This window comes from Vitis riparia, chromosome 11 (assembly GCF_004353265.1).
Source record: "Vitis riparia cultivar Riparia Gloire de Montpellier isolate 1030 chromosome 11, EGFV_Vit.rip_1.0, whole genome shotgun sequence".
Taxonomy (NCBI): domain Eukaryota; kingdom Viridiplantae; phylum Streptophyta; class Magnoliopsida; order Vitales; family Vitaceae; genus Vitis; species Vitis riparia.
This window is the reverse complement of record NC_048441.1, coordinates 12,141,856-12,167,405: the sequence shown is the minus strand read 5'-3', so window position 1 is coordinate 12,167,405 and position 25,550 is coordinate 12,141,856. Positions and strand designations below refer to the sequence as shown.

The following is a 25,550-nucleotide window of genomic DNA, read 5'->3' as shown; positions in this document are numbered from 1 at the left end:
AGTGAGTTTCCAAGCATTGTATAACTTTCTTTGAAAGCAGTAAAATTTTCATTCTTTAAGTGTTGCCTACTACGCCCTCTAAAGCTTTTAAGTTGGGTGCATCTTTGCATAGCAAACTAAGTATCAGGAGTAATGCTGACTTAGCAAGATCAAGGGTCTTGACTTGTCTAAGTGTCGTACAAGCTTAGGAAAAGACTAAGTTTGTGACAGTTGGCACTAGGTTGTGGATAAGTGGTGGTAGTGATGTGAAGAAAGTGAAGGAAACATAGAAAAAGAAAGAAAAAGAAATATGGGAAAGGAAAAGGGAGAGAAAAAGAGACTACTAGGTAAGGGAAACTATGAGCGGTGGCCAACGACGACAATAATGGATAATGTCGTCAATGGGCGGTAGATTCAATGGAAGCGGTAGATTCAGTGGGAAGTGAGAGGCAACGATGAATTGAACTTTGGTGGCAAATCATACACGACCACCCTCCTCCCATCGCAATCACCATCATTCTCATTTTTCGCTTAGGATCAATGTGCCCTCTCTAAACAACATTGACAACGCCCTTCCCCCCATTTTTTTTTTCATTTCTAGTGTTGTTTTCTACAATTGGAACTAGGTTTTCAAAAACATCGACTATCTCTAGAGGAGTAGTACTAGTACTGTGAATGATTGAAACTGTGATTTCAAAATTAGGTTGGGTTCCAACATAGAGGTAATAGAGGTTGTTAAGCCTTCAGGAAGACATGCACAAGTGAACAATGTTCCTAGAGATTATAATGGTGGAAGAATACCATAAGAAGACAAGAAAAGAAAAAGGAAAAGGACTCTTTCTTACACCACCTACCCATTCTCAGTGTTGACACCTTTTTCTAGCTGGCACCATCCCCTCCAGTCATCACCTACCCATCATCACCACCATCCCTTACTTTCATGACAATTTTTTTAAGATAATCTTGGAACAAATTCAAAAACATTGTTAGAGCGCATGAATTAATAATTTTTTTTTCTCCATTTTATACTTAAAATGAAAAGATAAAAGCAAAATTCCAAAAACCTTGTAGCTTGTTTAACCATATAACTTAAAAACGGTTTTCTAATTTTAAAAATAGAAAACGGTTTTTTAACACTTTCAATTGTGGTTGGTCATTATTCTCCAAAAAAAATAATAATTTAAAACTAGATTGAAAAAAAAAAAATCAGGAAAGAATCTCATTGATTTAAATTATTATTTAATTACTCGCACAATCGTATGATTATTATTATGTTTTTGTTATGTTATATTAACAAGTGAATACAATATTTTTCTTGATTCTGGATATCCTTGTACTATGGGTTTTCTTCCTCCATATTGAGGTGAAAGGTATTATTTGTAAGATTATCTTAGCAGAAGTTGTCAAACCAAAGATTGATAAAGAATTGTTCAATTATAGGCATTCCTCATTTATATATATAATTGAGTATTATTTGTGTTTTAAAAGCACGTTTTTCAATTTTAAAAATGATGTCATCTTACAAACCAAGGAGACAACTATAAATAGTTGTAGCTTGTTGTACTCTTTATAATTTCATTCGTAAATAGACTTAAAATGATGTTATATTTAGACAATGGGAAGAAGAACTTGAATTTGAAGATAAGGACGATACTACAATTGAAGTAAGTTATGCAATGAATTTATCAAATAAAGCAGCAACGATTATGACAACTTATCAAGATTGCATTTCATAGTAGAAATGGAATGCTTATGTTAATAATTTGTAAACATTAGTCATTAAATAGTTATATTAATATACGAAGCAAGAATGTGAAATATGAAAATTGTTTAACTATTATAATTGACTTGAAGTGTTTGTGTGTACTTGGTTTGCAATTATTTTTGTTAGGTGCTTTCAATTTAATTTTTTTTTTTGTTTTTCCGATTAAAAAAAATCAATCCAACTATTTATTTTACTCTCTTTAAAAAACTGAATATTAAAATTATTTTTAATCTTATAGTAATTTTTGTTTCATTTGAATAAAAAAATTGTTTAATAATTAAAACAATTATTTATCTATAATCTATATATAATTTGAATTTTATTTATTTATTTTTAGTGAGATTTAACTTGAGTGTGATTTATATTAATGTAAATTAAATTTTTTTAAAAAAATTGTTTTAAAAACAAAGACGATTCTTTTATACAAACAAGTTTTTGTTTTTTAAAAACTATTTTTGAAAGTAATTGGCCAAACAATTTTTCTTTTTAAAAAATACAAAAAAAAAACCGTTTTTTATTCTTTATCTTAAAAATAATTTTTAAAATTTAAAAATACGATCAAACACCTTATTTTGTTTTTATTTTTGGTGTATGGTTGCATAATTTTACTATTTTTTAAAACTGAATTTCAAGCAAACTCATAATTATATAATTAAAAACATGTTTGGTGGTAATTTTAAGAAGCGGTTCTCATCTTCCTAGCACTTAAAAAATTTTATTTTTCAAGTATACAACGTAGAAATACGGATCACTGCTGCACATGCTCTATGGAGACATATCCCACTTCTAACTCTTCTACTTCTGAACTCTTTTGATGAAATCCACACTCAAACCACCCAAATCCAAGTCCCAAATGCAGCCACTGCTTCAACCAGGTCTGCTTCATTCTCATTTCATCACTTCCTTTTTCTATTAATTATTTTATGATTTTCCTTTTTGTTTCTTTTGTATGAATCCTAAATGTCTTATTGTATTCCATGGGCAGAAAATACTTCCATGAGAAATTCTTCCCCAGAAAATTTAAGGTGATAATTTTCCCCAACCTTGTCTGGTAATATACCCATTTTTTTTCCTAATCTTTTGCGTCAAGCTTGGAAACTTCTGTTTCTGTCTTGTGCTCCTAATGATGGGTTTTGGAGTCAAAATAAGAGACGTAATGATGAATTCCAGATAGTCCATATCTTAAAGTGAGAAAATATCCAAAAAAGAATTTGTTGTGTTGAAAGGGATTACCTTAGAAATTCAGGATTAGGGATTATTTAATCTCAGTATGGTTTAGAATTCCAGTTTGGCAAATTCAGGATTCAGGATTCAGGACTGGCTTTGGGGTTTCTACTCAGAAACATCCAAAAATTGAACTATTTGACAAATTTGGGGTGTGGGAGCTGTTCCTTTGTTTGTGGGATATTTGTGAATGATTATGGAACTGCTGAACTGTATTACATAAATTCAAATTTTATTTGCTTGATGGGGAATTGGTCTGGGAAAAGATAGCTGATCACATTATCCCACCTTTGATATCAGCTGTTGCTTTGATTCTCAAACTTTTAAATGGAGAAATGACTGTTGTAGAGAAGAATAAAGGGATTGATGTCTGGGATAAGGTTTTGTTGGGTGGACTTGTTTTCCATGTTTTTTCTCCTCTAAAGGTTAGGGGTGAAAAATTGTATTAAATTCATTTTTTGTGCAGATTTTATGATTTTAATGTTGTTGTTTTCCCTTTTGAATAAGGAATATAAAAACATTTATGGAGTTTGGAGTTTAATTTCTTCGAAAATTAGATGAGTTATGAAACCAAAATAGTGGTTGAATCTCGGTTTTTGTTTTAGAACTTTGTGGATTTATTTTATAATTTGTCATCCAAATCAAGCAATTCTTATATTTTTAGTTTTGAAAATGAATTTCAAAAGCATGAGCTAATTTATACTTTATGTATATGAGTTTCACTTTGTATATACTTTTTGTTTTTAAAAACAAAAAGTAGGAAGCGCATCCAAACACTTATTTTTACTTAAGTTGTAAAGTAAGGAGGTGGATTTATTTTATAAGTTGATTTTGGTGTCAAAGAAATTATTCTTAACATAATTATTAAAAAAAGAAAAAGAAATTATATTTGATTGGTATGATCAATTATACTTTGCGGGACCAAGCATGACTCATCTTCTTTGGGCCTCCCACTACTTTAATCCTACACAGATGACACATTTTTATTAAGATCCAGATCCTATTATCATGCACCGGGCAATAGAGGCTCAGATCCGGCCGTAATCAGACGAGCTGCTGGGACGCCATGGCTGCAACTACGGTTGCCTGTAAAATGAAACCCATTTCACAGATCATCCGGGTTGCCCCGCCAAGAAACGAGCCCTTCATAATCTCTGATTTACTTGGAAAGTATCATCATAGCCCCTCGATTTATTTACTTGGAAACAGATCCAGGACCCTAAATACATCCAACCAAACAATAATAAATAAATAAATAAATAAAGATGGACATCACGGGTCCAGGGAGGGCTCAGATCTGCCCGTAATCAGACAAGATCCATGTTCGCCATGGCTGCAACTACAGTTGCATGTGAAAAAAAGGGCATAGAAACCCATTTCACAGACAATCCGGGTCGCCCAGCCAAGAGATGGGTCCTTTCAAATGTCTGATTTACTTGGAAAGTGTCATCACAGCCACTTAATTTTCCTGCACATTTTCTCAGCAACCAAACAGATACAAGATCCTTCTCAGAAAACACATTTTAAAACACAAACAAAAAAACCAAAACAAAACAAAGACCAGCCTCAACGCGGAAGTGAATAGCGTGTAAAAGGAAGGCTCAGATTCGCCTTTTATCAGACAAGAAAAAGATGACCGTCATGGCTGCAACCACAGTTGCTTGTGAAACAAGGCACAAAAGGTCCCATCGCACAAACCATCCGGGTTGCCCCGCCAAGAAACGGACATTCCCAGTTCCTGACTTACTCTGAAAACGTCATCACAGCCATTTATGTTGCCCATATGAACAGAGAGACCCCTAAAACAGATCCAGAAAACACAGGGAGCCAAAAAAAAGCAATTTTTTTGGTTTTCCTTGGGGGTTTTGCATGGATTTTCTCGGAAATCAAACGAGGATGAATTTTCCCGGAAATCGAATGGGGGATGGATTTTCTCGGGAATCAAACGGGGGTTGAAAATAATAATAATAATAATAACATGATTAGATTAGTACCTGCGAGGATTGAGAGTGGGAGAGGAAAATAGGGCCTTTTTAGGGATTCTCTCGTCTGGAGGGCAACTTCAGAAAAGGGCTTCTAGTTCTTGATGCCCGAGTGAGAGAAGCGGATGGCCTTTTTTTGGTTTTTATATTTAGTAGAGAGAGAAAACAAGGGAAACAAATCATGAGAACAATTTTCCTCTCTATATAAATAATTATTAACCATCCATCTTTATTTTGATTAAATTACTACCAAAATTTCGATTTTTATCAACAATATTTTATAAATTAAAATTCATTTGATAAGATAAATTATTAATAAATTTATTTATTTAAATAAATTAATATTAATAAAAAAAGTTATTACCACATATTTTTAATAAAATCTTATAAATTAAATATCAAATAAATTTTTTTATATAAATTAATTTAATTTTTCATTAAAAATATAATAAAACATGTTTTAATAAAAATATTTTAAATAAATATTATCTTCAATAAGATGAGTTTCTTCCATCTAACAATATGATGAAATCACATCAATTTTTATTTTGATACTAAAGACTATTACAATCCCATATGTATTATATTTATGTATAAATTATTTTTATTTAATAAAATCAAATATTTTTTAACTCAATTCTAACTTTATACACTTTCAAAATTCATATTTATTATTCTTAAAATTCAAATATCGAATCTACCGATATATCTCTATCTACTGATGTTTTTCTTCTTGATCATATTTATGTTAATTACATTTATAAAATAACTGGTATATTCTTATTTATTTTATTATTTTTGAAAATTTTTTCAAACATTCCTATGAATTTTAAATAATTTTCGCTCCAATATTTTCATCATCTATTGAAAATAAATGAAAGACATATTTTTACAACAAATATTTTTACGATTTTTAAATATAAGTTAGTTTTAAAATCTGAAATATTTTTAATCCACTATTATGTTTTTAAAATTATATAATTAATTTTAAAAATGTTAAAAACAAATAAAAATAATTAAGGTTATGCTTAGTTTGTTAAAAAAAATATTTTATCAGATTTGATTTAATAGTGAAAATAAAAATGTAATAATAATTAAAATTACTTAAAAACCAATGTAACTTTAAATTATTTTTTTTTGGTCTTTAGCTTAAAAAAGAAAAATAAATAAAATGAATTTGAAAAGAAAATTAATCTCTCTCTAAAGGAAGAGACTCAAAATTATTGGAGGAAGAAAAAAAGGGAGTAAGATTTCAGGGATAAAAATAAAGGAACAAGTGGGTGGGTATTGCATTATATCCATGAGTTGATCAATAACTAGCTCCATTTCCTTTCCTTTATTTTCTTGCCAGCCAGACAAAATCTCAAGCCTGGAACCATCATCCCAGAAACCATTTATTAAAAGCCATACACCAAGGATTCGTATAACACCATGGAATCAACCATCATCACCCTCTCAAACCTACATGCCAAAGCTACACAGACTCTACTCCCAAGTTCCCAAATAACCAAGCTTCATATCCACTAGCTCCAAAATGGTTAAACAAGATGAAAGAAGGAAAGGAAGAGATTACTTGATGAGAGCCTGGTCAAGGCAGATCTGCAAAAATTACAAGCCTTGTCCACATAGCTTTATGCGGTCCCATGGTATCTATTTATAGCCCCATGAAAGCAGAATTACTTCTTCATTACCAAATGTCAGCATAGGCAATGCCAGACCTCCATCTTCCCATGGCTGCCAAGCCCTTTTATCAATGTGTGAAGATGCAAACCAAAATGGTTAGCCCATCATCCAAAGCTAGCTCCTCCTCCTTATTTACACCTAACAGTTTCCCTGATTCACAACAAGTTCAATTTCCTTGCTCGACATCTTTCAGATAGAACAGAACAATCACGATTACAATCACAAAATGTAACACCACCCCACATCTTCCTCTGTTTAGCTAAGCATTACAAGACCTCAAAGTTGATGTTCCATCATCATAATAGGCATGGTTATTTCCAGTCTCAAACAAGTTTAGATTCCATCCTAACACCATAATGGTGGGTTGTTTTACTTCAGACAACGAATCTGAGTCAGTTAACAGGCAAAAAGAAACATTCAATAGTTCAAGAAGATCGCTTAGAATTTTCTAAAAACCTCAAAACTGTTTTCATTTATAATTACAAACCAACCAAAAAGTTGAACAATACGAGGCACTGGGCTGAACAATCACCTCAGAACTTTGGTAAAAAAGATGAAGGTTTCTATAGATAAAATGGCCTTTGCAAATAAAGCAATGAGAAAAACGGGATATAAATTAAGGAATGATAGAATGAAAATGTTGAAAGGAATCGCACATGGCTTCAAAGAATGAATAGATTCGGTACCCTTGCTGAGAAATTACATGGCTGCCTTGCCCCTCTGTTGAAGTACTATATCATGCACAACTTCCCCTGCTGAGTTAACAAAGTAGGTTTCCTGCCATGGAAAAAGAACATTTTTTGGTGCTTCAACAAGAACAAATTTAGTCAAAAAAGATGAATACTCACAACCTCTAAGGAGCTGACTCTATGAAGAAGGAACCCATTAACCATTCCCCTGAGGAAACAAAGAAAAAAATCACAGAAACTTCATAGTTTCATATGTATGAACCAATGTAGAACACCATTAGGAACTATGAACAGAAATACTCACTTACTAAAACCTGCTATTCCATTTACAGAAGCAAGAGAGAGTTTTTCATCTATTGAACCTGGGTTCCTGATGTAGGCTATACTATCTTTACAAGCATAGTCACTACATCCCTCCCCACTAAGGTACACATCCTGGTGAGCAAATGCATGGATAAAGCGTTACTTTCTTCATAGGCACCAGAAAGATTCCAAATTTGACATTATCAGAAAGTTGTTCATTCAATTCATTAGGAACCGTCTTAGATTTTCATATATATTGAAAATTTTGGACTTTGATCATCTCAAAAGCAAGTTCTCTAAAGAACCCAAAATCAAAACCTTGGGCATGAGATGTCTTCACCCATTGATAATCAATGGGGAGAGCCATAAATACTTACCACTCTAAACTTACAAAAAATATGGTGTAGATGCTCATAAAGTTGTATTTCTATTCGTTCCCTGTTTCCTTCACAAACAGCCAATGAGCAGAAACCAACAACTATGCGCCTGGATCATAAGGAGGAAAAAAGGAGACAATTAGTACTTGGGAATTGGGATGGATGGTTTCTTTATTAAGTTAAATATGGAGTTGAAATGGTAGGGGTGCTTGGCAATGGCAATAGGACAGCAAACAATGAAGGTCCAACATAGTAACCAGAGAAAACAAAAGGAAAACGAATGTTTTAACTCCACAACAATTTGGGTTAAGGCAAAATTTAAATGAAAACCAAAATTTTATTGTTGAAAGAAAGAAAATTTGTGAAATAAAATTAAGTTGAGAAGTAGATTATCACGCATCAGAACCACTCTGAACTGACATGATTTTCAATTTTTTCAAAATTTTCCAGACATTACAACCTTGCTTATTCCTAGGTTCATGCAATTATAAACAGCCAATATGGTGCAATGTAATCTTACCAGTCGCTATCTGATGTTTCTAGTGTCTTTGTCAGCCCATGTAATTGATCATTTCCAGCACCATTTAACGGATTATAAGCATAAAATCCTTCAAGTTTCAAAGAGGAGACCAATTAAGAGGAAAGAAGAATGAAATGCGGCATAAAGGAGCAGAAACCAAAAAACAGAAACAAATGGGGGATAAAATGTGTGATAAATACATATATGGGATATTGATAGTGTAACTAAATGAAATAGATATCAAATCAATCATATACACATATAAATACAACATAGAAATAACCATGGCCATGGTGAAAAAGGGCTGCAATGTGGGTTGTAACCAGAGAATGGAATATGGACAAGGAGCATAAAAAATGATTTGGCAGGCCAAGAAATGGCTATTTTAATATGATGAAAAAGAAAAAGGACAAAAAAAAAATTCATTATGAACATGACTTGAAGCGTACACCTACGCTCAAATAATGACCAAGTGATCAACTTTAAAATCACATTGCTAACCTCAAACCTGGAACCACCCCACATCCCCACCCTCAACCCAAGCTACTCGAGCCACGCCTCAAGGGTGATCAAGATCTAACCTTCAGCATTGAATAAAAAATAATCTAAATGTGCAAAAAATATCCAGTATTTTCTCATGCATTTTAATTGCTTACTAGACTAGATAGAATCTCCAGTCATTGATGAGAACAAAGAACTCAGTGTCTTTATTATTATTATTGAATAAAAAATAATCTAAATGTATAAAAATATCCAGTATTTTCTCATGCATTTTAATTGCTTGCTAGACTAGATAGAATCTCCAGTCACTGGTAAAATTCAATAATTCCAATTTCCACCAGTTGATTTGTCAAGTCTCTAATTAAATAATGAAAGACACAATACTTGATGAGTTATATACTAAAATACATGTGCTTCCCAATCTAATTCTAACAAGAACCCTACAAAATGCACACCTTAATCCAACTCAACCAACACTCAATCTTGAGATTGCCTCATAGTCCACGAGGTACATCAGAGAGACCTAACTTATCTTGATGTTACAAGATTTCACATGAACATCTGAATACTGGTTTCCATAATTCTTTGTTATCATACATCTCCTGGGGCATGGTAAAGATGAATATAAAAACAAAATGAAATCAATACAAGAAGTTGATAGCCCCTCTATGATCATAACTGGGGTCAGCACAATCAGTAACATAAGATTCATGGCGTAGTATAGCATTCCAAACAATAAAATATTGAAGTGTATCATAAACTCAACACAAGCATATGCAATGTCAATTATCATTAAGTCAACAATGATATTAAACATTGGTATAAACAATTGAAACAATGACAACACAACAGGAAAAAACCTTATACAACTATTAATCTATCCTCTTTGTAAGTCTTTTATCATCTTCCACAAATTTCCCATTTTCCTCCATATGCTGCACAAAATCCGACCCCATTTTTTTTGTATCTTTGTCAACATAAAGGAAATAAATGCATGCAACTTTTAAAGATTTGAGGCCATGTGAAAAACTTGTCATTTGATGTCAAGTTTTTTTTATATGAAAAGGTTTTCCAAAATGAGAATTGCAGAACTATCAATCTATCTTCATCTAGGTTCGGAGTTTCTTGAGTCTTTTATCAATTGTCATCCTCCATAAAATTCTAGTTTTCTTCTGTACATTGCTCAACCTCCAACATAATTTTTAATTTTTTTTCTAATTAAGATTAAATACATGCATATTTTGAAGATTAAGCCATGTGGAGAATTGTCAATCAATCGTAAGTTTTTCCTATATCAAAAGCATTTTTTAAAATTTTTGGCCTTGTTGGAAAAAAGACCTAATGAGATGGGTTTGTATCACAAAACACTAAGGATTGACTCAAAAGTCCCAATGAAATTATAGCTACTGTAAAAACCATATAACCGCTTCCAAGCTTAAACCCATATTACAAGAGGATAGTAGAAGAGGCCTCTCTTCTGACCGACATAATAACCATGAGAAGTATTAGCCAACAAATCTAAAATTGAGCAAATTCAACAAACCAGTTGATACCTTAAATGCCCCAGTATCCAAACCAATAATGTCTAAGGTTTTCCCAAAAGGTATTTTGATCTGCTTTAGGAAGTAACCTGTTCCTCATCCTCTTGAAACTCTCGTACTGTACCTACAAGAATTACAATTCAGGATTACCACACAAAGAGACTAAACCAAAAAGACTGTTGCATTAAAAACTACATTGGAGTCCAAGTTTTGTAACAATGAAATTTCAAAAGATGAGCTACAAAAGAAGATGTCATCTTCTAAGATTGTTCCTAACAGATGAAACCAATGAAATCTAATTAAACTCAGCAGTAATTTATTTTCCAATCACACACCTATAAAACAAAACAAAATAAAACTACAGAAATAAATATGAACCACTATTCCATTACTTCAACCAAAGCATGGTTTCTATTATTTCAGTTAAATTCACAAAAAGTTAGGAGATAATCATTTCTACAACTTACCCAGAGTGAAGCAATGCATAACTTTGATTAAATTTTGCTAAACTACGACAACTAAAGCTTCCATATAAATGGCGTGTAAGCCTGATGGTGCCACAAGAAAGTTCATATAACAAATAGTAAAAGGGCTTCCCACATTGAATTTATTAGCCATGGTCTTACATTCTGTGTGAGTGGATCGTCTTCCCCAAGTTCACTAATGTTTATCACAAACCTTGCCTTATAAGTCATTGCGGCCTTCTCCATCTTCATGGGAAAAAACAATTCAAATTAGAACAGGGAAAATAAAATATAAACTCAAAATGCAATTAATGTTAGTAGACGATAATCATTTAATGCAACTAAGTTCAATAACAGAGGGGGGAAATAACAAAGCCTAAAAACAGAGAAGGTGGAAGGCAGAAGTAAGTTGGATGAATTAGAACCAAGAAGAAAAGACAAGATCAAAACCAACAGGTGAGAAGGCTGACACAAACAATTGAGAGAGATAAAAAACTGAACCATATAATAAAAAACTCACTCACATGATTATTCTCTGGCCAAAAGATAAAGGTCATATTTGGTTCCAAAAAGTAATAAGGAAAGAAAAAAAATATTAAGAAATATTATTTTTTTATGTTTAGTTTCAAAGTAGAAAATAAGCTAGAAAATCAAATATAATTAAAATTATTTAAATTTTATATATTTTTCAATTATTTAATCTATACATAGAAGAGAAAAAAAAAATAAAATGAATTTGAAATAATATAAAAAATAATTTATTGAATTTAAATTTATTTTTAAATTTTCTTTATCGCTTTTTCTTTCCTCCTATTTTTCTTTTCCATTTTTTCCCCACATTTTCTCTTAAATTTTCCACTAAGCAAACAAAGCCAAAGATCCTCAAGTTGCATATACAATTAAAAACGGAAAAAGAAAGATCTTCTACTGTTCAACAACTGTCATATTAAAAAAATAATAAAAATAAAAATTCAAACCTAACACAAAATTCTTTCCTCAAAGTTAAATCATTCACATAGAAATTAACTGAGAAAGAAATAATAAACTGTTTGGTTGCTGAGAAAATGGAGGCATAGAAAAGGAAAACAAAATTTTGAAACTCTATTATTTCCATTATTCGAAGGCCTGGAAGAAAGAGGGAAAAAACTTCCACTCTTACCTTAATTTAGGTTGTTTTGTCAATTTCGAGGGGGGGGGGGGGGGGAGGGAACAGGAAATTAATTTCGACCGATTTCACTTTCAGCATTCTCAGCAACCAAACGGAGCGTCTGATAAAACTATCATATCCACCAACAGAGCCAAAACCAAATATACCCACCATCAACATCTTGAAACAAAATCCATATAGAACGAGAAAAACCCATACTTTTCTTAAATGAACAAAAGGAATCAATAGAGAGGATGAGGAATAGACCTGTTTGAGAAGATGGGTCTGTTGATTGAGAGGTCTAAATCACTGATAAAGTAAAGATCAAGAGGCCTGCTATTGCCACTGCTGCTGTGGGACATGGGCTTCTCCCAAGGCCGACCCAAGTTGAATGCAAGCAAGACAGCCAAGCAGAGAGACAACTGTGTGATAACAGTGCGAACCCATGAAGGTTTCCCCTTTGTTAACACAGGTCTCACAGCCTCAGCTCTTCAACTGGTAATCGATTTCACTCATAGATCTGAAGATATATGAGGAATGTAACAGTCGTCACCCGTATCTCTAATTTCCTCAGTGTTATCAATTGCTTGATTCAGATATTCGCTAATGAAGCTCCACATGGCAGGCAGGACCCATTATTGAAGGGAAATGCCTCTACAGTTCGTTTATATCATGGACTGTTTGACTGAAATCGCTTTGTCATATTTGATACTTTCCTCACAAACAAACGCACCCTCAGCCATTAAACATCATATTTCAGCTTTTTTTTTTTTTTTTTTTGCCCTTTTGATAATTGTGACATTGTCACATTCCTATCTCCTACTTTTCAAAAATTATTTTGAATTAAAAAATTGAGTTACCACTTCAAAATATAATTTTTTAAAATAAAATTAAGTACATTTAAATCCATACTAAATATGTGTGTCTGCGTTTATTGCCTTGTAATAATATTTTATTTATTTTATTTTTTATTATTATTGTAATTTAGATGAGTTGGTTGGATCTAATTGAACGAATTTGGATATTTATTTTTAATATTCATATTAGACTTTGATTATTTTTTAAACCTCATCTTAATTTGGATTTGGCTTTGGGAGAAGTTTCAAATATTCTAAACTTAAATCCATTTTCATATTTTTATAATATTTATAATATATATTGATTGTTATAAAATATAAGATTTTATATCACTATGGTAATTTGTGGATGATTATTCCTATTAATCTATATCTCTTTGTAACTCCCTACAAAAGGGAGATACCTCTAATGAAAATTAATATGGTTCTCTTCATACTTCTTTTATTTCACAACACGTTATCAACATAGGTCTGGATATAAAATAAAAATAAAAAGAATACTCAAGGTAGAAAAGAAAAAGATAAGAATCCATCTACTAAATTTCTTATATGTATGTAGTCTTATTCTCTTCGAATGAAATATGAATAGTATGCATTGTATTATTATACTCTTTAGGAACGCATAAAGCATTCAGAATTGATTTTTGAAAAATTAATTAGTCATGGATTAATAGTAAGTAAAAAGAAATTGAAATTATTTAAGACTTGAATAAAATTTTTAGGATTAGAATTAGAATATGGATAAATAAAATTGCAAGAACATATAGTACAAGAAATAAATAATTTTCCAGATAAACTCGAAGACTTAAAACCCTTCAAAGTTTTTTAGGATTATTAAATTATGTTAGGCCATATATTAAAAACCTTAGTAGATTAGCTGAACCCCTTTATAGTAAAACAAAAAACACAGGGCAGAGATATTTTAACCAAGAAGATATTAAACTTATACAAAAAATAAAAGAACTTGTGAAACATCTCCCAACCTTACATTTACCCTTAGAAAATGAATATGAAATAGTTCAGACTGATGCTAGTCAAATAGGATGGGAATGTATACTTTTAGCAGTAACTAATATAGGAGAAGAAAAACTTTGTAGATATTGTAGTGGAACTTTTAATGATGATCAAAAGAACCTTAGTTTTACAGACTTAGAAATTGAAGCAATAATATTAGTCTTAGAAAAATTTCAATTATTTTTTAACCAAGAACAATTTACTTTAAGAACCGATTGTGAGAGTATTAAAAAAATCTTTGAAAACAAAAATTCTTCAAAACTGTCCACCAAAAAAATGGATAAAGTTTCAAAACTCTTTAATTGGTTTCAAACCTAAATTTGAACATATTAAAGGAAAAGATAATATATTAGCAGATTAGTTAAGTAGACAAATAATTAATAACGTTGATAATATTAATGATTGATTTCATGATTACAGAAACATGGCTCAAAGAAAACCTACTAAAGCTAGAACCTTTCAATATGGAACCATATGTCTGAACGAAGTGTTGAATCCAAATATGAAGTTTAACTCTTTATTTTCTCAAAACCTTTTTGAAGAACATAAGGTTATTGTAGATAATTTTTGGTCTCTAAAACCACAGAGTTTTTCGAACCAAAATTTAGAATACGCTTATGGAAAAACAGTGTCAGCTTTAGCCCAACATTTACAAAATCTTCAAAACCAACCGATTGCTTTAGAAACCCAAAAATTCCAAAACCTCAAAATCCAAGGAAATCAGGAAAAACTGATAGAAGATTTGAAAACCAATACAGTGTCAACCAATCAAACCAGTTGTTCAAACAGTCAACCTGAAGTAATTAGTTTAATTAAGAAATCAGCTCTTCTGACTAAACAATATGAAAATTTTGTTGTTAAAAACCTAATTGGAGTTGATAACTACTCTTTAGTCAAAACCTTTTTCCTACAAACTCAATATAACAAAGTGTTTAAAAATCAAGAACTTTTGTATAAACATTTTAGAACCAAAAATGTCGGGATAAAAACAGGGTATATGGCATATAATGACCCTAAATTTTTCTTTGTTATATATTTAGCTTATGTAAATATGTCTGTTATAAATAGAGAAATTTTTTATTTAGTACCACAACTCATGGATCAAGGAATTTTAAAAAGTGTTTTTATGGACCATATATCTCAAATCCCTGAAAATTTCCCAGAAAAATTGAAAGATATTTTAACTTATCTTTTTAAAACCGAAAAACATACATATATTTCTTTTGAAAGCATTCCACCTTTATTTCAAACCGATGGATCAGTAGTACCAGCCTATCACCATGTATATATAAAACATAATAAAGAACCACTCATCCCTCAACAAAAACCAGAATGGGAAATGACCCTTTCAAATGAATTTCCAGATTTTTTTACTCGCTTTAGAGCTTTTCAAATCTATGATCTTAGACCAACCCGGAATAAATTATTTCATCTTATTGGTGAAACAAAAACCATGTCTATATGAAGAGTAAAACCTTTAGAACACATTATTGTTCCAAACCCTTTTATTACTTCTGAAGAACAGGATTTTATAATCGAACTCAGTGTAGATATACCGGAACCATCTTCCTACCTCAATGATGACACATTATTTTGGGACAACCTGGACGATGAAAGTTATCATAATCTACAAAATGCAATGGAAGGATGATGTTAGCAATGACGACATTGAAGTAGTAAATGCGTCTTCAACTACAAAAATTCAATGTAGCAGTACAAGTTCAGAAGTAGTAAAGGCATCTACAAGCTACGTATTATGCATGTGATAAAAAGAGAAGAAAATGACAAGAGAGAGAGACAAGAAGGAAGAGAAGGAAGTGATAAACGGATGAATAAACAAAAGTCAAAAGTCTCATAAGACTTTTACCATCTTTGTATTTATTTTATACCAAACCTCTTAACACCGTAAATAATTTTCCTACCGTCCAACCACTTGAATTTAATTCACCTGTCACTTGTAAATACTTTGCCTATAAATTAGTGGTAGTAAAAGAAAAGAAGTGTGTCCGAAGGTGTGTGCAACAATGTGTAAAGTTGTCTGTGAAACTGTATCTTCAGCCTTGTAAATTTATCAGCAATCAATAAGAAAGTAAGAATTTTTTGTTAAATTTTTGCTTTCATTTAGAATTTATTTTATTATGTATTTTTCTTACCCTTATGGGGTAAAGGGGGTAAAAAGGTAAAGTAGGGAAATAAAAATTATTTGAATTATTTTAAGTTTTCTTTACTAGTTAATATATGTAATATACATGGATCCTTTTTATATAATGTTCTCATCAACATAAAAAAAAAAAAAAAAAAAAAAAAATCGGGTTATTTAGAAAATTTTGGGTGTAAAATCATGTTTTAAAATTAGAGTTTTTAGTCTTAACCCTTGACCTGAAACCCGTTTTTGCCAGAAAATTAGAGTGTTAGGAAGACTCTATCTGGTCAGAAGGGGGGTATTACCTTTACACGAAGTGATGTTTTAAAATTTTTAAATTTTAGTACCTGAATTTTTGAAATATTCGATTTCAAAAACTTAACTTTTATACATTAAATGGTTTCACACTATAAGCACAAAGCCTTAAGTTAAATATATATTAAAATAATAATTGTTTGAAAATGTTTATATTATTTTAATGAGTGTTTGAAAATTTTATATTAAAATAACATATGTTTGAAAATTTTATATTAAAATAATAAGTATTTGGAAATGTTTATATTATTTTAATGTTAGCAATAAATGTATTCACACTTTAATCCAATTTAAACTTTCATTGTTAACGGAGATTTCAAAACCCCTAACATTACTTTGATTAACAAACTGTTGTTGAAACTGCTGATGAGAAAAGTTGGTATCAGAGCTCCTCTGTGTATTGCAGTGTATTAATTAGGAAAGGAGACTATAGATTCAAATTAATTTTCAAAGTACCGAACTTTATCTTACCCCATTTAAAGTCTGATTAATTTTGCTTGATTTATTTTGAATCTTTATTTACTCTGCTTATTTGATATGAATTAATGTCTTTTATTCCTTATCATCCTGGTATATATAATATAGATTATGATCGTGTAAAAGAACTTAATAATAGGTTGTATACTCAACGTAAAGAATTTAGAGAAACTTGTGATAAATTACATAATTTAAGAACTACTGTAAAAGATTTAACCACAAATATTAAAAATTTAACTTCTCTTAAATATTTGAATGAATACAAAGTAGCTATACAAGAAGCTTTTGACGAAATTTTTGCTACAGAAACCTTAATTAGAAGAGAAATTATAAAATATTATATTGATAATTTATATGCTAGCTCATCTAATTAAAACATATTAAAGATAATGAACCATCATCTACAAACCCAAGAAGTAAAGCAGTTAAAATTTTTAGGAGAGACACAATTAAAAATAACAAACGAAGTATTACAAGAACAAATTCAGAAAGAAAACCAAAATAATATAGATATTTTAAAAGAAATTCAGAAAAGACAAATAAAATCTGTAGAAAAACTAAACACAGTCTTAAGAATTAGAAAAAAAAACTGGAAGACTTTAAGAACCATAACTTGCTGAGAAATAACCTAGATTATATTAAAGAAAAATTAGCTAGAGAAGAAAATTTTGTTAAAAAGGAAATAGACAAATAAAATTAGATTAACAAAATTTAAAAGAAACTTTAGAAAAAATTAACCAAAAAGTAGATTTACTTTTAGAACAAAGAAATATAGTATTATCAAAGGAACAAAAATTAAATAATTTTTTAAAACAATTTGAAAACTTTAATTTAGGAGAAAAACCAATAATTAAAATAGAAAGAAAAATAAATCCTTTTGAACCAAAAAAATCTAGCAATAAAACCATGGAAATAGTAGAAGCAATAAACCTTAAAGATAATGTAAAAGAATTTATTGAAGAAAAATTAAAAAAGACAGTAAAGGAAGTAACACCTTACAAAAAACAATTAGTTCAAAATTCTAAAATAACTAGATTTTTAAATTAACATACTACAAGTTCAATAGGAAATATTGTATATTTAGACTTAGTATCTCCAGAAACAAAACACAAATTATTAAAAAATAAAACCGATAAATATATGCTCTTAGGAATAATAGGACTTCATCGTAAAGAAATTGGAGCACTTATAAATATTAACATTTTAGATACTAGAAACAATACAGTAAGACGGGCTCTTTTAGCTAGTGCATAAGTTAATATGAACCAAAATTACACAATTATTGGTTGTATACCTCAATTTTGTATAGATCTTAAGGAATTCACAGAAAAAATAAAAATAACTGTAAATACTAAAGGTTATGATATGGAATTAAGAAGTAAGAACCTTAGCATAGCTATAGGATTTATAGGAAAAACTACTAATGCTTTAAGTTTAAAATGTACGATGGAATTCGATGATATAGTAAAAACTTTTGGAAGTAAGGCTGTAAATATGATAGAAGCAAAACTGTAAATATAGACTATTTATTATGCATGTGAAATATATGACTTGGTCATATGATTAATAAATTGATTTCGCATGTCTTATTTCTTTATAACATGTTTTTATGACTGAAAAATTTGGAGTTGTATAGAATAATATATGTTATTGCATGTTGCCACATATGATATTTTTATTAATGCATTAATTTCATTATTCAAGAATATCTTTTCAAAAACAATAGATTCAACTATTATTTTTAATATATTATGTTATATCTTTACATATATATTTAGATAGATTTGTAATGTTTCAATTTAAGTTTTGAAACAACAAGATGCTTTAAATCATGATATATTCTTTTGAAATCTTGATTTATGAATTAATTTTTGCACATTGATTTGAGTCATAATAACATTTTGAATAAAAATTATTGATCTATCACTACAATTAGTTTGATTATTGAAATATTTCATAGTTATTTCATAGATAAATTGCTTCACACTTACAAAATCAAATGTGTGAGATATTTAAGAAATATATAACTTTAAATTATCTTTTTCATATTTGTTTTGTTGTGTTATATATGCTTTCATTGTTTTTACACAACTTATTAAAGTAAGTCATCATCGATGACTAGTATTTTTCCATTTGATTTTAACTCTTTCTTCATGATGATATTTCTTCAACTCTATAAAGGTGAGGTCTTTATGATATGTTTTATGACTTGTTATTTTGATGAAACTCTGGTCTCATTAATTGCACAACATTGATGACAAACAATGTTAATACTATATCAGGTGATAAAAACCTAATTAAAGGCTCCAGAAGAACTTATACTATGTCACTAGTAATATTTGATTCCATGTGAATGACACTTTATACGATGTTAGATCCAGAAGAATCTTGTAAGACCAACTTGGTTCCCTAGGGTAAAAGATCATATGGATGTACATTTAAAACCAAAAGTTTTTATTTAGTAACTAGTCTACCTATACACTTGAAAGATAAAATGACACATTGTGCAGATTATCATTTTAATTAGACAATTTTCTTGCCGTTAGGGGTAAAAGAGTCAGTTCCAGAAGAACGACGTGAAATTATTTGGAATGTATTGACTTTGACTTATCTTGATCCTCATACTAATCAATGTGAAGTGGAAGTTCAAAAGATCATTTGTTTGCAAGAACTTACAAATCAACTACTAAATGCTTTCATTGATGCAAAGAAAGTGACAATCATTTTCGCTTACCTAGAATATTCTAGTACGAATTAATGTCCATGAATGACAATTAAATAATGCGTTGATGTCCCTGAAGGACGATTAAATAATGAGTTGATGTCCTTGAAGGACAATTAAATTATGAGTTTAATGCACACTTGAAGCATGGTAGACCCTGAAAAGGCAAACAAATTCCTTTAAGAGAAAAACACAAGGAAAGATATATGAAATGTGACACTCTTAAAGAAGTTGCATATAAAATGAGTTATTAAAATGACTAATCAGTCTCAAGTAGCCCTTGAAGAAGCACAGTTTAAACAAGTAGCCTATGATAGGTATATGTTTTATAATTAGTTCCTGAAAAGGTACAAGTACCTGATATTGATGAAATCTCAATTATTTACTTATATATGAAAAAAAATGGGATTGAAATACTCTTATCATTAACAATATATTTTCTTTCCAAATAGCTATTGACATCATAAAAAATAATGAAGATCCCAAAGTAGAAACTATGAATGAATGTCAACATAGAAAATATTGGCCAAAATGGAAAGAATACATCTCGAAAAAATTATACTCATTAGAAAAATGAGAAGTATTTGGACTTGTAGTCCAAATGCTTGAATTTGTCAAACTTATTGGATATAAACGAGTATTTATAAGAAAGTATAATGAGAAAAATGAAATCACGAGATATAAAATGTGACTCGTAGCTTAAGGTTTCCCGCAAAAACCTAGTATGGACTACGAGGAAACATATTCTCTTATGATGGACGCAACCATATTTAGATATCTAATTTGTTTAACGGTCTTAGAATGACTAGATCTGCGTCTCATGGATGCCGTTATTGCATATTTTCGTGGATCTTTAGATAATGACACACACACACACACACACACACACACACACACACATACACACACATATATGAAAATCCCTAAAGGATTTCAAATGCCTGAAGCAACTAATTCAAAACATTGTAGCATATACTCAATTAAGTTACAAAGATCCTTGTATCGATTAAGCAATCCAAAAACATGTGATACGATCACTTCAATGAATATTTGAAGTGAGAAGTATGTATGTGTTACCTTATTTGTTTATATATATTCATTATGTTGAATTTTTGCAATTATTATAGTATATGTGGAACATTGAATTTTGTTGGAACTCCTAAAGTGCTTACAAAAATAATTGACTATTTGAAAAGTAAATTTGAAATGAAAGATCCTGGAAAACAATTTTTTTTTCCTCGGCTTGCAGATCAAGTACTTTTCAAACGAAATATTAGTTTATTAGTCAACATATACAAAGAAATTCTTGAAACACTTTCATATGGATAAATCACATCCATTAAGTTCTCTGATAATAGTTCATTCACTTGAAGTGAAAAATGACTTATTCTGTCCTAAAGAAGATAATAAAGAACTACTTGGTCCAGAAATACCATATTACAGTGTTATTGGTGCACCAATGAATCTTGCAAATTATACACGACCAGATATTGCATTCCTTGTTAATTTACTTGTGAGATATAGTTCTACACCAACTCAGAGACATTGAAATAAAGTCAATCATGTACCACAATAACATGGGTCTATGTTATTCTGAATGATCAAAATCTTAAGTGCTTGAATATGTAGACGTTGACTATCTTTCACACCCCCACAAAGCTCGATCTTAAATGAGATATGTATTTATCTATGGTGGTATGACAATATCGTGGAGATCAATCAAGCAAATAATGGAAACATGTGGACTACCCTCCATCAAAGGTAATGCTATCAAGTTAATAATGTTGCATGCATTGCACATATTAAAGAATGATACATTAAGGGTGATAGAATTAAGCATATATCGTTCAAGTCTTTTAGTTTCATTAATTCAAGAAAAGCGATGAAATTGCTATTTGAAGAATAAGATCAAGTGGCAATTTAGTAAATCTATTCACAAAGGCATTGTCAATTGCAATACTCAAGAAGCTCATTGGAATACACCGACTTAAAGATCTCCATGTTATGCTATTATAGAAAATATAATCATGTAAACATGAGAGGGAACTAATTGATAAGAATGCTGCACTCTTTTTTCCTTCGTCCAAGTTTCGTCCCATTGGGTTTTACTAACAAGGTTTTTAACGAGACAGTTGTGGTAATCCAAAAGAATATTGTACTCTTTTTCTTTCACTAGGGTTTTTCCTAGTAAGGTTTTAATGAGGCATATTCTTATGATCATCCAAGGAGGAGTATTATAAAATATGAGATTTTGTATCACTATGGTAACTTGTGGATGATCATCCATATTAATGTACATCTCTTTGTAACTCCCTATAAAATGGGAGATACCTCTAATGAAAATTAATTTGGTTTTCTTCCTACATTTTGTTCTACTTTTCTTTGAATATCTTTGTTTATCCTCTCGTCTTTTCTTCTTCTTATTATTTTATTTCACAACATATATATATAATTTTTTTAAATGTATAAATCTATTTTATTTCTTTATTATCTTAAAATTTTTGTTTAAAAATTTTTATTTTTAAATATAAGAAGGTATTTTTGTTAAAAATTTATATTTCATATTTTTGTTCTATTATTACTTTTATTCGTTCTTTTTTGTTTGATTTTTGCATATTATGTTGTCCATTTTTCATTTTTATTTCTTTCATTTTTTATTTTTTATTTGGGAAAAATAAATAAAATATAATTAATAGTGACAAATGAAAAAAGAAAAAGAAGAAATGTTGAAAAATAAAAATAAAATTGGTTAGTTTCGTGCATTTTATTTTATTTGTGTGTTTCGATTATTCTTATTTTTAAACAATTGCATAAAAGAAAAAAAAAAGAAAAGAAAAATGAAAATAATAGACATAGCAAAGAAGAAAATAAATAAAAAAAGCTAGAAAAACCAAGAGAAAAAAAAAATCAAAATAGAGGTGATTTTCTTGAGAAAAGTGTTCGAAAGTTGAAGCATGTAAAATGTCGAAGAGGAGACTTCGTTGTAGGTAGGACGAGAGAGAAAGCTACTTTGAATTTTGAAACTTTACCATCTAAAATCAAAACAAAATCAAGTGCAATTTACACAATTTTGTAGGGAATTATTATTATTATTATTATTATTATAATGGTATAACAAGTTTAATATAAAAAAAAAAATGTAGTATAAAAATATTATAATTAAATAATTAAATTTTTTTCAAAAATATGAAAATTAATATAAAAATGTTAGGGAAAAATTATGTTTACACATAAAAAAATAAAAAATAAAAATTGATAGATTAAATTACTATTGAAATTATAATTTGACTTAAAGTCAAATTAGAAGAATTTTATGAAATGTCATATCAAAACTAAAATACTAAAAAATGTGCAGAATCAAAAGAAAATTATAATTTTGTTGGTGAAATTATGACTATAAACAATAACTCAATTCATTTTCAACTCCATTAAAAATTTTGATAAGTTATGTATATGCATGTCTTGTTTAAATCTCAATATCCATAAAATCTAGTGAATAATAATGTGGAACCCGTATTCACAATGCGTTCCTACTCGATGGCTAGACTTGCTTTTCATTTATTTGTGAAAAATTATGATTTTTGGAAAAGACTTGGAGTCGCCACTTATTTTTGTTTTATTTTTTAAGGGAAAACAAAGTAAAAAGGAAAACCTTAAGTGTGACTCCTTATTTGGAAAATACAGTCTGTGAAAAACTAAACCTGAGTTCGGGTGGTCAGGTTACTTATTAGGAAGGTACGGTAAAGACTGTAACACCCCTCTAAGCCTTTAAAAATTGGTGTATACTAAATAAGGTGAGAAAAACATGACAATTAACTAGGAGATTAATGAATACCAAAATGATCATAGGTCAAAAGCAAATCATGATAATGAATAAATAAACAAAGTGAGAGTGAGAGCGTACTTTGGCAATAGGTAATAAAATGCTATCATGGAAACAAGGTTAGCTCAAGTATAAATTTATCACGTGCATATCAAAGATCAAGACAAAAATCAAGCAATATTCGTTAAGCATAGCAGCTGGCAATCAGAAGAGAAAACTAATATGTGAGGCCCCTACCAAACCCCAATTTATCTTGCACGAATTAGTCTCACAAATTCCATTATTTTGGAATTATGAAAAATTCATTCTTACTTATTTAAAATAAAAAGAAACATAAAATTATTTGAAAATAGAAGAAAATTTGTACAAGTGCATACCAAAATGATAATGGCAATAGACTCATTAAATCAAGATTTTTGGCGACATAAAACCCTAATAAAGAATGAAAAGTTGTAGAATTAAAAAATATTTGAAAACTGGAGTGGAATTAAAATTGTTCGAGAGAAAACTAGAGTTTTGAAATTTATTTGAAAATTGAAGTCTTGAAAATTATTTGAAAATTGGAGTCTTGAAAATTAAATTTGAAAGAAATTGGAATTTTGAAAATTATTTGAAAATTGGAGTTTTGAAAATCATAGCAGCCTCCGAGAGTGGAATCCCAAGGTTTCCCTCAAAAAATACCTCAATGCCTAAATGACTAAGCATCTGTCCAAAAAAAAAAAAGTAGCAATAGTAGATTTTCCATATGTTCCAGTCACTACTAATATCTTAATACTTCTTGGAAGAATTTCTGCAGCAAAATCCAACTCAGACAGTATTCTCTTCCTTGACTGCAACAAAAAAAAAGTCCATGACTTTCCAAGGGAACTCCTGGTGAAACAACTACCATTTCGGCATCCTTGAGAAGCTTTGTATCAAAGTGTCTAAGAACGGTTTCCAAATGACCATGCTTTTCAAACAAGGGATCGAGCTCTAGTGAGAGCAAGCTTTGTTGCAGCTCTACCAGATTTTCCCAACAAGAAAATAGGAAACTCTCAACCAAACCCAAATTCATAAAAGATAATCAAACCATATGGGAAACATCCGGTTCGGCGCAGTAGCTACTGTTTTATAACGAATCTGACTTGGGGTCTAGAGATTCATGCTACCTCAAGCTCTTTCTTGTTAGCCTCATCATCCCATGATTTCACATCCTAGTGTATGGTCTCATACCCAAGAATGCACAAACACCAAGAACAGGGAGAAAACAACAAAAACATAGCACAAATGAAGAAAATAATATGAACCATCAAAAGCCACACTTCATGTCTTAGTCAGTGGGCTTAAAGATAGGTGGATTAAAAGGATTTCTAAATGTCACAAAAGAGATAAAAATGAGTTAAACCAATTTTTGAACACAAACAAGAGCAACAAATAAGCCATTAACTATGAAAAAGAATCCATGAATCACACAAAGATCAACAACAACACATCTCAATAATAGCATATGAAAGAAAAAAATTTCACAATGGAGAACTTACTTCAGGGAAGATGTTGAAGGTCCTTCTTCTCTAGAGCCCAAGAACCCATGAGTCTTTTCTCTACTTCTCTCAACTCACCATTTCACTCATACAAAAACAATTCATTCTGACCTCCTTCAAATCTCAACTCACCTCTCTTCTTTTTGTTCCTTCTAAAATCCCTCAACTGCCACAAAAACCCAACATCCATTCTCCAGATTTTTCTCCCAAAAAAATCCCCCTCAGCTGCTACCCGTTTTTCTCCATTCTTTCTTTATAGTTTTCTTCATTTTTTCCTCCAACCCACTTATCTTTTCAGCTTTCTACCCCCTTATAGCTCACCCTCCAGACCTATAGCTACCCCCCAGACTACTCCCATATTTTTTTCTCTCAAGCTCTCAAAACCCCCACAGTGTACCCAGCTCTCCTTCAATCCTCTTGCTCGGTTTTTCTTTTTTTTCAAGCTGTCACCTCCTCCAATCCAGCTCCTCCCTCTCCAAGATTTAATTTTTCTCCCAAAAAAAA

At 30.3% G+C, this 25,550-nt stretch overlaps 2 long non-coding RNA genes across 7 annotated transcripts; both read right to left on the bottom strand.

Moving 5' to 3' along the window:
* Positions 1 to 3,832: 3,832 nt before the first annotated feature.
* Positions 3,833 to 5,006, bottom strand: LOC117925098. Its single transcript, XR_004652949.1, has 2 exons — positions 4,963 to 5,006; positions 3,833 to 4,436 (listed from the first exon to the last, which is right to left on the bottom strand). It is a non-coding gene; the product is annotated as an uncharacterized LOC117925098 (long non-coding RNA).
* A 1,249-nt stretch (positions 5,007 to 6,255) lies between these two features.
* On the bottom strand, positions 6,256 to 12,853 carry LOC117925096. Of its 6 annotated transcripts, none has more exons than XR_004652944.1 (7): positions 12,443 to 12,853; positions 11,191 to 11,274; positions 10,577 to 10,688; positions 8,523 to 8,610; positions 8,003 to 8,111; positions 7,320 to 7,757; positions 6,256 to 6,783 (listed from the first exon to the last, which is right to left on the bottom strand). It is a non-coding gene; the product is annotated as an uncharacterized LOC117925096 (long non-coding RNA). The 6 variants fall into 6 exon arrangements; XR_004652943.1 differs by lacking the exon at positions 6,256 to 6,783 and adding an exon at positions 12,188 to 12,305 and having other exon boundaries at positions 7,058 to 7,757; XR_004652947.1 differs by lacking the exon at positions 6,256 to 6,783 and having other exon boundaries at positions 7,058 to 7,410; positions 7,482 to 7,757.
* Between the last annotated feature and the right edge of the window lie 12,697 nt (positions 12,854 to 25,550).